At 46.8% G+C, this 12,720-nt stretch overlaps 1 protein-coding gene across 2 annotated transcripts in view; it reads right to left on the bottom strand.

The window, feature by feature from the left end:
- Positions 1–12,720, bottom strand: part of LOC135224742 (uncharacterized) — a 108,762-nt gene that overhangs the window by 21,975 nt on the left and 74,067 nt on the right. The gene's annotated exons all lie outside the window — the stretch shown is intronic.

Below are 12,720 nucleotides of genomic sequence, written 5' to 3'. Positions count from 1 at the left end.
TTTTTATGTGTCAAATATACTGTTGGGGTGGATCTAGTTCACCTATCTATATTTATGTGCTTCTGTCTGGCCACCTCAGTAAGTCTGTCTATCAACTAATGTTATTTTTTAAGTACTGTCAAATTTTGATATCTTTAAAGATAAAGTTTTCAGACTTCACACAGATTATGTTTTGTGATAGGGATCCACATTGCTGTAGTGGATCCAAGATCAAGGGATATTTATGTAAAGATAGTGGTATACTAGTATGTCGAATTGTTACTTTTCTGTACACAGTATACTGTGCTAAATTAAAAGTAAAAGACTTGCATATAACGAGAAGTGTCTAAAAGGGCAAGCAACCATCTTTCAATGAAACATTTTTTTTTTTTTTTTTTTACAAGTTTGTCCTTAGCTATAATAGCCAAAATATCTATATAGCCATGGTACCAATATTTGAATAATCTTATAATTTAAATAAAAGACTAATTTAGTAGTCCGAGAGGACTGGTATTACAAGTAACCTGTTACATGCACTCTTTTCTGTTAAACTTCATTAAAATGAGCTTAAATAACATTCAAAAATAAACAATTAAATTTCTTTTCAGCATATGATCTAAAAAAATTTTGTACATCAGTTTCATTAAATTTTTCTTTTTCCAGATGCAAAAGAGTAAGAAGAAGCCAAGTAAAGAGGAAAAAAGGAAAACATTTCGTTTCCCTACTTTTTAACTGCTCTAAACCCCCATGAAAAAATAGGCAGCATAGGAGCACTATTTACTGATCTTTTTGAATGTCCAGCATAACTAGTGGAAGTGCTGCAATCTTACTATGTACTACTATATTTGCCATGTAATAAATATTCTTTTCTTTAGTATTGTTTTGATATAATGTATGTGGTAATCCCCAACACCTTCCCAATCAATAAAAAAACATTGAATTTCTATTTCAAAGTCAACCCAAGTGCAGCAAGAATCCACTGTATTTGTAGTTTGCCATGGCACAATGGAGCCATAGAGAAATCAGAACAAACTCTATGACTCCAGAATATAGGATTTAAGCTAAACGGCCAGCGCTGGGACCTATGAGGTCCTTCAGTGCTGGAAGGGAAACTAAGAGTTGAATGAGTAAGAGGAGGAAAACCTCGCAGTTCCACTACTTACACTTTTGTTAGGAGAGGTTGAAAAGCAAGATGGAAGAGAATATAATGGCACTACAATAAAATGGAATGGAAAGGGTCTTTGTAGCTAGGGGCCAAAAGGGTTGCATGCAAGAAACATCAATAGGCTATAGTGTACCCCACAATGTGCTTTGACTGTATAACCTCTAGTATAAGGTATCGCTGGCTCTAAACTTTTATTAGCACTAAACTCATGAATGCCTATATGAATCTTCATAAATATTTTGCACCAAACCTATTCAAGTACACATTTCAGGGTAGATTATAGGGTACATTTACGCAGTGATGCATTTCAACACATGCTATTTTAGGTACTAATAACAGCAATATTGCTATGTACCTAAAAGGCAAAATATCTTTCAAATCCACTAACCTCTATAAACCAAACAAAGCAGGAAAGAGAAACAATGGAAATGTAATATAATTATGGAAATGAATGGTGTTATATCACTAATCTTGTTTTCAAGGGAGTTCTTAAACCATGGCACCAAGAATAAAAAATGGAGCACTTATTTGTTATTTTTATTTGCAAGAATTAACTAAAAATATATTTTGCTTCACAAATGAAAGGAAAAGTCGCTTAAGACTTCAAAACAACAAATCTAAACAAGCAACTTTTCAATTTCCTGATGCATCAACGTGATTTGTGGTTTAAGTTGAGATCCTTCGTTTGCCATGACAGCACAGGCCATCACTGGCCGAGGACACCACAGCACGACCAAGCGCAGTTTTGGACCTCACAAATACATATGGCACATTCTTATCTTCACAGAGCAAGGGCAGGTAAGAAGAATTTCCAAAGGTTCTGTATCAGCTGCCATAATTATCATCTCGGCCAACCCACGGTTTCAGTGCCTAGGAGAAAAACAATCGTTACTAACTGGAGAAAATGCCTTTAGCAGAATAATTCTGCAACATAAATTTAAACTAAAACATATTTCTGCAAAACTTTTTGTAAGACAAATAATGAATAAATCAATAGCAAACTATTTAAGCCCACCCCTTCCTACACTGTGCTGTAGTGGAAGACACTCAGATAAATAAAATTAACAGCAAATCCAATCTTTATACTTATTTCAAATCAACAAAGCAAATTCAATCTTTACACTGTATTTTAATAACCGTTTTGGATTTCCAGCTCTAAGATGAAACTTCTTACCTTGGTGGCTTCATTAGCCCCCTTCTTCAGCTGCTGGTAATTGGTAGCCTGCTGAACCAAGTTCAGCAATTCTGAGTAAGTGTTGCATCAGCCAATGGGAAGGCTTTTTGGGTTAACTTCAGCTTCACCCTGTGAAAAAAGTTTCAGAGTACTTTAGGACAACTGGAATCAATGCATGAAATGACATGTCGAAAATTGCATTTTTCCTAACTATACAAACCTGAGGTCCTTTAACAATAGGAAGTAGCTAGCGGCAGCTGGAACGGTCGTAAGCTTCGAACAAGGGGAGAACGGTAGTTAAACCTGCTTGTCCGTAAACAAATCACTTTGCTTTTGGCCCATGCAAAATACGCAGAGTGAGGGGTGGCATGAGGAGGAGGGACTATATGTAAAGGACCTGGCAGGTTGTATAGTTAGGAAAAATGCAATTTTCGACAAATTGTCATTTGTTCCGATACGTAATACAAACCCTCGGTCTTTAACAATAGGAGACTCACTTCTTGGTGGGAGGAATCGAGTCTTTTGATGAACAGACTGGTGTTCGTCCATCCCTGGAATGCCTCCCTGGTCGTAAGAGCGAGGGAGGGATCCAAGCCTCTGTCCGATTGATCGGGGTGTGCACCGCAGGATCAATGGTCAGACCTCTGGGCCGAGTACTAAGAGAGAGGCAAGCGTATCTCTTCGTACCAGCAAGCAAGAACTTGTTCCTGTTTGCAAGAGGCAACATAAAGTATGGGTTGTCTCAAGCTGGCATCCACTTCCTCCCCCTTGTTGGAGGAAGTGGTGGATATACGCTCCTATCCCTAGTGAAAGGGATAGGATGGGGCTCGTTGAGTAGCTCACCTGCATCTTGTCCTTATCCAGCAGGTGACGACCGTGTCCCTCTAAACCAGGTAGAGGGGAAGAAAAAGATGGGAAGAGGAGCCAGTCACACTCTCATCACTCATCCATTCTTATGGTCACACCAGGATCGATGCTGTTCAGCCTGCGAGGGTCGGGTGTTCGCTTACACAACGTGTTGAGCAGCCACCACGGGTCCCAAGGAAAAAAGATCCAAGGACCTGTGGGGCAATATCCCGAAGGTAGAAGGAAGGGCATGTGGTCTGGTTGACCAGGACCCCTGCCTTCAGTACCTGCGCCACGGAGAAGTTCTTGCGGACAAGGCAGCATCTCCTTCGCATCGAAGGCTGGTGAAGTCCATTAGGGAGGGGATTGTGAACGACTCGAACCAATCGTCAGGGACCGAAGGGTTCTGAGTCTTCGCTACGAAGTTCGGTACGAAATCGAGCGTCACGGATCCCCATCCCCTGGATGCTTGACTTCGCAGGAGAAGTCATGCAGTTCCTCAGAGGAAAAGAAGGAAATAGTCGCATGACCTATCCCTCTCTCTACTTCGGTTGATGTCCAGTACCCATATTTGTTTCTGGTCTGTCCATTGCCACGAAGTCTCTCGCATCCTCCTATCCCCATGCAGCGAAGTTCTCGGTAGTGGATAGGACACCGACACTCCATGGTGGGTCGGGTGTCAATGGTATGGGTACTGTGACAAGCTATTAAACAAAGTAATGATTGCTCTGTAATCAACCGAACTAAGTCAACAGCGTAGTTCGTAACTGACTCGGCCCGCTCTGACAGCCACCGACTGACTGCGTTCGGTAGGAGGCAAGTTGTCCAAGCATCCGAGTAAGTCACGTGACCTTCGCCTTTAAAGGGTTATGCCGAGAGACCAAACAAATAATGTATTGTTTGTCACCAATGCCGGACACGCGAGGTGATGATTCTCTTAAGGCATGTGCCCACAGGCGAAAGTCAATGCTTCTAGAGACCGAGGTCCCTGAAGGTAAAACATCTCATGGTTGTTGAATCTCAGCTAAGGAGAAAACAACACTATGTACCGTTGAAGACTGAAGGTAGATATCGAATGCAACCTACGTCTTCACATAGGAATCGAGAGAAGGATTCTCAAGATTCATAACCTGTGCTTACAAATGACTGAAACGCTAACCGCTATTTCATTGCTGTCCGGTGAGAAGTCGTAGTTGCAATGAAAAGCGGGGGCGTTCTTCAGTAATGAAAACACAGGGGAGGGGAAAGCCGCCTGACGAACTGCTTCTCATGGGCTGAACATTTGGAAGTAGAGCTGTCAGGTCGGCGAGAGTAGGCGATGTCTTCTGAACAATCTCGTAATTCGGTTGAACAATCGAACAATTGTACACCTACGAATAAGAGATATTTTGAAGACAAACTCAGATTGTCTGCAAAATCATTCGCATTATCGCAGTGCGATGCAGCGGAGACGGTACAGACTTCTTTACCGTGCGGTAACAGAAAGATGAAAAGAGTCCAAGAGATATCTCTGTTGAAAATTCTCGCAATGTCGAAGGCGATGGAATCTAGCGTCACAGCAGTAGATGGTCCTTCATTATTGCGAGAATCCCCGTTAATCAGAGACCTAAGTCCATGATTGTTGGGCAGAGAATACGGTCGGTAGTCAATCAAAGCAGGGCAGAAGAGAGACATAACTGACCGTGCATATCGGAGGCCCAGCTGATAACTGAGCTGCTATCAGGCAGTTCAATACGCAGTAGTTGAGGCCTGACGCTCGCTGACTCGTCATCCTGAGTTGCCAGGTTAATCCATTATTCCACGAAGGAAGGAATGCGTTCGGCTAGAACTACCGAGCATAAAAGATATGCTCGAGCAATTATATTTAGGCGAAAAACGAAATTTTCGGTAAATATAAACATTGAAATGGTGTTGTCATGACCAAAACCATAAGTATATAAAATTGAAACTGAAAAACTCCTGGGAGGTTGCAGGCAACCCCGAGTTGCAGTTCAATTAGAATTACTTCTCTTATAAGTCGCAATCCGTAGATTAACTAGGATATGCGCCTACCCCTCGGACAATTCAACTGCTTAGTAGAATCATGTCGCGAGGTAATATATCGTAGTATATTTGTAGGATTCTGAACAACGATCTCCGTCCTAAATTCTTTCCTTCAAGAAAACAAAATAAGGATTGGAGATCGACCACCTTCGATCTCTATCAAAGAGAGTGAAGGAGAAGTCTTCCGTCGAAGGAAAGCTTCAATGGTTGAACAGAATACTAAGACGATAGTTCAAGCCAAACTGGATATTCCCGTCCGATCTTCTCTAGTCCAGGTTGGTCGCCTACTGTGAGATAGTTTCTTCAGCAGCAGTCTTCTTCCCAATGCTAGAAAATTCCAGGAATTCGAGCATAGGCGAGGTTCCCGATTATCGTGTATATCGGGGGGGGATTCTCGTCTCGCTCACTTTGGACCGTGGTCTCGCGTAAGTGTTTGGAGATCGTAAAACTCGAACACTGGCAGGCAGGACCAGCGTGCTTGGAGGGATGCTGCTGATCAGTTCCACCCGCAGTGGCGATCGAGCAGCAGGCCTAGCCTTGCCGCTCGCCTGGGGCGAGAGGCTCGGCTGAGAACGTCGACGCTGATCTCTAGCGTCAGGCGAAGCTGTTGCTGGTTACCGTCTCCGCACGGTCCCGATGGGGAGCGGCGTCAGGTGACCTGCTAGGCTCGTTGTCGCGGTGAGACCGGCGAGCGTCCTCTCGGCGCGTCGAGCCCCGCCTCTTTTTTTTTTTGGTACCAGCCGTGGCTGGTACCGACGACCGCGGGGACCCTTCCTCGCCTCAACCCGTGGCTGGTCAGCGGACCGTCACGGGTCAACCCCGAGCAGCCAGCTGGTCGCTGCTGGAGAGCGTCCACTGGCCTAGCGAGAGTCGTCTGCACGACACTCGCTAGTCTTCTGCTCCGCGCTTCGGTCTTGGCGGCGAGCGAGCTCGAGTGTCAAGACTTTGGCTGGACGGTCTCCCGCGGGGAGGACCGTCCACTCGGTACTTCTCGCTAACGAGAAGCCGAGGCGGATCCTGGTTTAGCGGCAGAACCGCTAGAACCAGGCGAGGAAGTGCCACCCGAAGCTGGTACTCCTCTGGTCCCCCCCCTCTTCTTCTCCTTGGTAGAAGAAAAGATGGGCCCTGTTCCCGAGGGAGCAGGAGGACCAGCAGAAGAGCTCCCCGAATCGCCGGTAGCGAGACGGGCCCATTAGAAGGTCCTGAAGGAGCCTTCTTAGGGGGGAAAAACCCGGGTTACCAGCTGGTCGCTGCAAGAGCGGCCGCTGGCCTGGCAAAAGAGTCACCTGAGCGGTCTCTCACCCAGCCTTCTGCTCCGTGCCGCGTCTTGGCGCCGAGCGAACTCTGGCGCCGAAACTTCGGCTGCCACGGTCTCCCGAGGGGGAGAACGTACACTCGGGATCTCTCGCGAACGAGAGACCGAGCCGGAACCTGGCGTAGCGGCATCGCCGCTAGCACCAGGCGAGGAAGTACCAGAGCTAACCGATACTCCTCTGGGCCCCGTCTATCTCTTCCTTATGGAAGGGGAGACGGGGCCCCGCTCCCGAAGGAGCAGGAGGACCAGCAGAAGGACCCCCGTCCCACCGGGGTGGGACGGGCCCTTAGAAGTTCCCGAAGGAGACTTCTTAGGGGGAAGGCAGACCTTCTTCTTCTTCGGCTTATGGGCCTTAGAAGTCGAAGAAGGGGAGGCAAAAACAGCAGACGATGAAGACGAAGATGACAGCTTCCTCTTCTCCTCGTTCCTCGTCAGCTCACGCAGGACAGTCGTCAGGTCCTCCATCCAGGAGGGAGCCTGGGCAGTTGCCGAAGCAACAGGGCCCGACTGCACCTGTCCCGGAAGGACCTGGGACTGGGGAAGACACACCGAGGCAGGACCAGCATGGACAGGCACAGGAATCAGGAGCGACAGGAACAGCAACCAGCTCAGGAGCGGCAGGAACAGTGGCAGCGGTAGACCCAGAAGGGACAGCCAAGCCAACAGCGGGAATCACATCAGCGGCAGGTACGGCAGGCCCAGCGATGCGCCTCGTAGAATCATCGGCAGCCAGCGGAACCTGGGTCCTGGCGGCCGGTCCAGGGGCGAGCTGCTGGAACAGCGGAAGTCCCTGGGGCAGGCAACACGAAGAAAACAGGCGGCGGCGGCAACCCCACCTCTGGTACGGCTGCGGACCCTAGTACGGCAGACGGCGTCATCGACACAGCATGGGGAGTGTAGACCAGGAGGGGGGGGAGCAGCATAAGGGCGGTCGTGGTAGTAGTGGAGACCGCCCCAGACCTCGCTAGACGCTGCAGCAGCCCGTGGATGCTAGGCACGCCCTGCCTCTGCGGTGGTCCATAACCTGTCCAAGGTCGTCTCCCACGGATGTAGCACCTGCGGTAACATAGATAGATTAGTAAGAGGGGTTCCCTCACGCACTGGGGCGGGGGGAAGACATGCCCACCCCGAACGCAAGGAAGACCCCAAATACCAATACAACGAAGAAGCTGAGCGGGGGGCAGGAAGGAAGACGAAGAATCGGATTACCAAGGGAGTCGCGGGAGAGCTTTCCGACGACTTCCTGGCAGACCTTCGCTTCCCCTACCCCCGCACAGCAGTGAATAGTAATATGAAAATGAAACAAGAATACTGCCCTGCGATTCACTTCATAGAACTTAAAGGGGAAAAGATCAATTCCCGGGTAAGAACGGAAACTTGATCCAATAATATTGATGCTATCATATATATATGAAAATGAAACAGAATACTGCACTTGCGATTTCATATTCACATAAAAAAAAATCGTAAGGATCAATTCCCGGGTAAGAACTAGAATTGATCCAAATTAAATTTCATGCAAATAAATAAATGAAAATGAAAAAGAATATTGCAATTGCGAATCCACTTTCATTGCATTCTATTATACAAAATTAAAAGGCTCGTGCCGAGCGGCAACACACTCTCGGTAACGAACGCAACAGGGCAAAATATAATGAAAAGAGTACTTACATTTTTCAATTACACACTTTCGCCCAAAATACATGGACTCGGCGCGAGCGCGCCCGCCCCCTCGGCACCGAGACATAATTCAAGGGTTCAATTCATGAAAAGAGAGGAAATCGCCGCATCTACGGCGATAACTCCATGTTGGTTCATAATTAAGTAAGATGGAAAATGAAAACAGTGTACTTACAGTTTCATTTTCAAGTCAACAAACCATTAGTAGAAAACACAAAAAAATAAAAACAAAGCATACGACGATGAAGCGGGCAGAGAGCGACGACGAACACCGTCCCTTCACACCCGCGGCCGAAAGCAAAAGTGATTTGTTTACCTCCCAGTCGCGCGGCGCGCGACTATCGGACAAGCAGTAACTACCGTTCTCCCCTTGTTCGAAGCTTACGACCGTTCCAGCTGCCGCTAGCTACTTCCTATTGTTAAAGGACCGAGGGTTTGTATTAGGCTCGGAACAAACTTTCTTTAGACTTATTATCTGTCAAATTTTGAGACAACCAATAACTGAAAATGACATGCAGGCTTCAATTATTTTAACATAAAATGACAATTTGTCGAAAAATGATATTGTCTTTTACAATAAAGTTTTATATACATACTTACCTGACAGATATATACTTAGCTATAGACTCCGTCGTCTCCGACCAGAATTTCAAATTTCGCGGCACACGCTACAGGTAGTCAGGTGATCTACCGCCCTGCCTGGGTGGCAGGACTAGGAACCATCCCCGTTTTCTAATCAGAATTCTTCTCTTCCACTGTCTCCTGCGGGAGGCTGGGTGGGCTATTAATCGTATATATCTGTCAGGTAAGTATGTATAAAACTTTATTGTAACATGACAATATCATTTTTTATACATTCAACTTCCCTGCCAGTTATATACTTAGCTGATTAGCACCCAATTGGTGGTGGGTAAGAGACAGCTAACAACTGAAATAGACAGGTAAACAACATATGTTGTAGGTATTTATAAAACCTTGGTTCCTACCTTATTAGGCTGAAGACTTCGCGGCTACTGCCTTGGAGTCTGCTTAGCCTCAAGAGCCTCAGCGAGATAATGATCTATGGCTAAGAGTTTCTTGTGGGTCTGCCAATGGGGTCTTATCCACTTACTCGGCAGAGCCTAAAGGCCTTTGTCATTGGGTGCTATTCACTTTACATGACAATACACCTTGTTCAAGGAGCACAAAACCGATCCTCCCGATCACCTGATCCTAACATCCATGTTAGTTCTAAGATTGTAAGGAGTCATCCCCGAACTCTCCTCACAAACAACCAAAAAACTCGAAAACATAATTACACTTTCATTACAAAATATACAAAAAAAAATTTTGTACTCCCCTACTAGTCATACATACCCTTGATCGCCTACCAGCAATGACACTGCTCCCTCCCTGCGACAGTAGTGAGCTTGCTACTAGAAAACCAAGCACATATCTGACAAGAGGGTTTATGTACGATAAAAAACAACAAAATTAAGGATCAGTCTTTGCTCCAAGACCCAGTACTGTATCTGCTGATACAAAAGGACCTAGCGAGAAGCACTTCTCATAGGTCACTCTCACGTCCTTCAGTAATGAGATTGCAACACTGAATTGCACCTCCCAATATGTCGTCTCAATGTATTTCTTCAGAGACATATTCTTTTGGAACGCCAAAGGACGTTGCTACTGCTCTTACTTTCATGCGTCTTGACCTTTAGAAAGACCGAAGGATTCCTCCGAGCAGTTCTTGTGAGCGTCCGTAATAACGCTTCTCACAAAGAAAGCCAAGGCGTTCTTGGACATGAAGTCGTTTGGGGTTCTTTACTGCACACCAAAGGACCTTGTTGACAAGCTCCCATCTGCCTCTTCCTCTAAATAAATAGTATTTAAGAGCTCTCACTGGACAGAGAGATCTCTCTATCTCTCTGCCTACTAGGTTAGATAGGCCTTTTTACCTCAAAACTTCTGGGCCAAGGTTTTGATGGGTTTTTCGTTCTTTGCCAGAAACATTGTCTGGCAAAGAACAGATGGCAGCATCTCCTTTGACCCCACCGTGGAATCCAGAGCGTGTAATTCGCTCGTCCTCTTGGCTGTAGCGAGAGCCCACCAGGAACAAGCATTTCCTAGTGACGTCGCGGAAGGACGCCAGATGTAAAGGTTCGAATTTATCCGATGAAAGGAATTTCAGGACCACGTCTAGATTCCAACTAGGTGTTTTTTTAGGAGTAGCTGCTTTCGAAGTCTCAAAAGATCTAATTAGATCGTGTAGATCTTTGTCGTTAGCAATGTCCAGGCCTCGATTCCTGAATACTGAAGACAGCATGCTTCGGTATCCTTTTATTGTCGAGACAGATAGGTGTTGATTCCTCTCTCAGAAAGAGGAGGAAATCGGCAACTATTCACTATAGAGGTACTGGAGGAGGACAGCTCTGACCTTTACACCACCTCCTAAAGAACTTCCCACTTCGACTGGTATACTCTTCTCGTCGAAGCTCTGCGGGCTCTAGCGATAGAGCCCGCAGCCTTGCGAGAAAAGCCTATCGCTCTGACAAGTCTTTCGATAGTCGAAAGGCAGTTAGAGCGAGACCTGGGAGGTTGTGATGAAACCTCTCGAAGTGGGGTTGTCTGAGTAGATCGTGTCTGTTTGGAAGTGATCTGGGGAAGTCCACTATCCACTCCAGTACCTCCGTGAACCATTCCTGGGCTGGCCCAAAATGGGGCTATGAGTATCAACTTCGTGCTCTTCGAAGCTACGAACTTCCTGAGCACTTCCCCAGGATTTTGAACGGGGGAAAGGCGTAAGCGTCCACACCCGACCAATCCATGAGAAACGCATCTATTGCGAAGGCTCTCGGATCTTCTACTAGAGAGCAAAAGGTCTCTATTCTTTTGGAGAGAACATCACGACGGTCTATGTGAGGTCTCCCCACAGGGACCAAAGACTTCGACACACTTCTTCGTGAAGAGTCCATTCTGTGGGTAAGGACCTGGTTTCTTCCTGCTCAGTCTGTCCGCTCTCACATTCTTGATCCCTTGAACAAACCTTGTGAGGAGAGTTATGCCTCTTTCTTCCGTCCAGGTTAACATGTTTCTTGTCAACTGATAGAGGGAGAAAGAGTGCGTGCCTCCTTGCTTGCGTATGTATGCCAGAGCCGTGGTGTTGTCTGAGTTTATCTGTATCACCCGAATCTCTGACTATCTGTTCGAAGAACTTTCAAGGCTAGTGTATGGCCACAAGTTCCTTGCAATTGATGTGCCAGGACACCTGTTCCTTTGTCCAGGTGCCTGACACCTCTCTTGCTCCCAGCGTCGCTCCCCATCCCGACTCCGAAGCGTCGGTAAACAACACTTGGTCTGGGTTCTGCAGGGCAAGCGATACGCCTTCGTTCTTTTGAAGCTGAGGGATCCACCACTTCATATGATCTTTTACTTCTTGTGGAAGTTGGAAGACGTCCGAGAGTTGACCCGTCTTCCAACTCCACACCCCTCCTTTGAGGAAAAACTGAAGCGGGCGGAGGTGAAGTCTCCCTAGCGAGAAGAACTTTTCCAATGAGGACAAGGGTCCCTAAACAGGCTCAGGTAATCCCTCCGCTGAGCTGATTCTTTCTTTCTAAGAAGCTCGGATTCTCGACAAACCTCGAGCGAGTTCTTTCTCGCGAAGGATACACCCGAAAACCCCGAGAATCCATCTGAATCCCAGATAGACCAAGCTCTGGCTGGGGATCAGTTGTGACTTCTCGAGGTTGACGAGCAACCCTAGCGAATCTATCATGTTCCTTGTTACTTCTAAGTCCTCCAAGCACTGACTCTTCGACTTGGCCCTTTATCAGCCAGTCGTTCAAGTAGATTGGAGATGTTATCCCCTCTAGGTGAAGCCATCTTGCTACATTCGCCATCAGGTTGGTTGAATACTTGTGGGGCTGTAGACAGACCGAAGCACAGAGCCCTGAACTGAAAGATCTTGTCTCCTATCACAAAGCGAAGATATTTCTTTGACAAATGGTGAATGGGAACGTGGAAATAGGCGTCTTGCAGGTCCAGAGAGGACCATCCAATCTCCTGGCGAAGCGGCCGACATGACAGAGGCGGACGTTTTCCATACGAAACTTCTTTTTCTGTACGAAGCGATCAGAGCGCTTACGTCCAGAACTGGCCTCCACCCCCCCGATGGGCCGCCTTTGGTACTAGAAAAAGGCGATTGTTAAATTCCGGGGAGTGGTGGATCTTGTACAAGTTCGATGGCCTCTTTTTCCCAACATTTGCTCCACCATTTGAAGGAGAGTCTTTCGCATTAACGGGTCTCTCGTAACTCGCTGACAGTTCCCGAGGCGTAGATGTTAGGGGCGGTTTGTCGTCGAAGGGGATTACATATCCCTTCTTCAGGACCGGACACTGAACCAAGGGTCGCTCCCCTTTGTTCCCATACTCCCGCAAAGTTCAGGAGTCTGGCGCCCACTGGTGCTTGGAGGAGCAACAAGTCACTTCGATTTCTTGAATGGCCTAAATGAAGACCTTCCTCTCTTTTCAGAGCTCTTC

Source organism: Macrobrachium nipponense, chromosome 12 (assembly GCF_015104395.2).
Source record: "Macrobrachium nipponense isolate FS-2020 chromosome 12, ASM1510439v2, whole genome shotgun sequence".
Taxonomy (NCBI): domain Eukaryota; kingdom Metazoa; phylum Arthropoda; class Malacostraca; order Decapoda; family Palaemonidae; genus Macrobrachium; species Macrobrachium nipponense.
The sequence above is the reverse complement of the archived record's forward strand: the minus strand, read 5'-3'. Positions and strand labels throughout refer to the sequence as shown.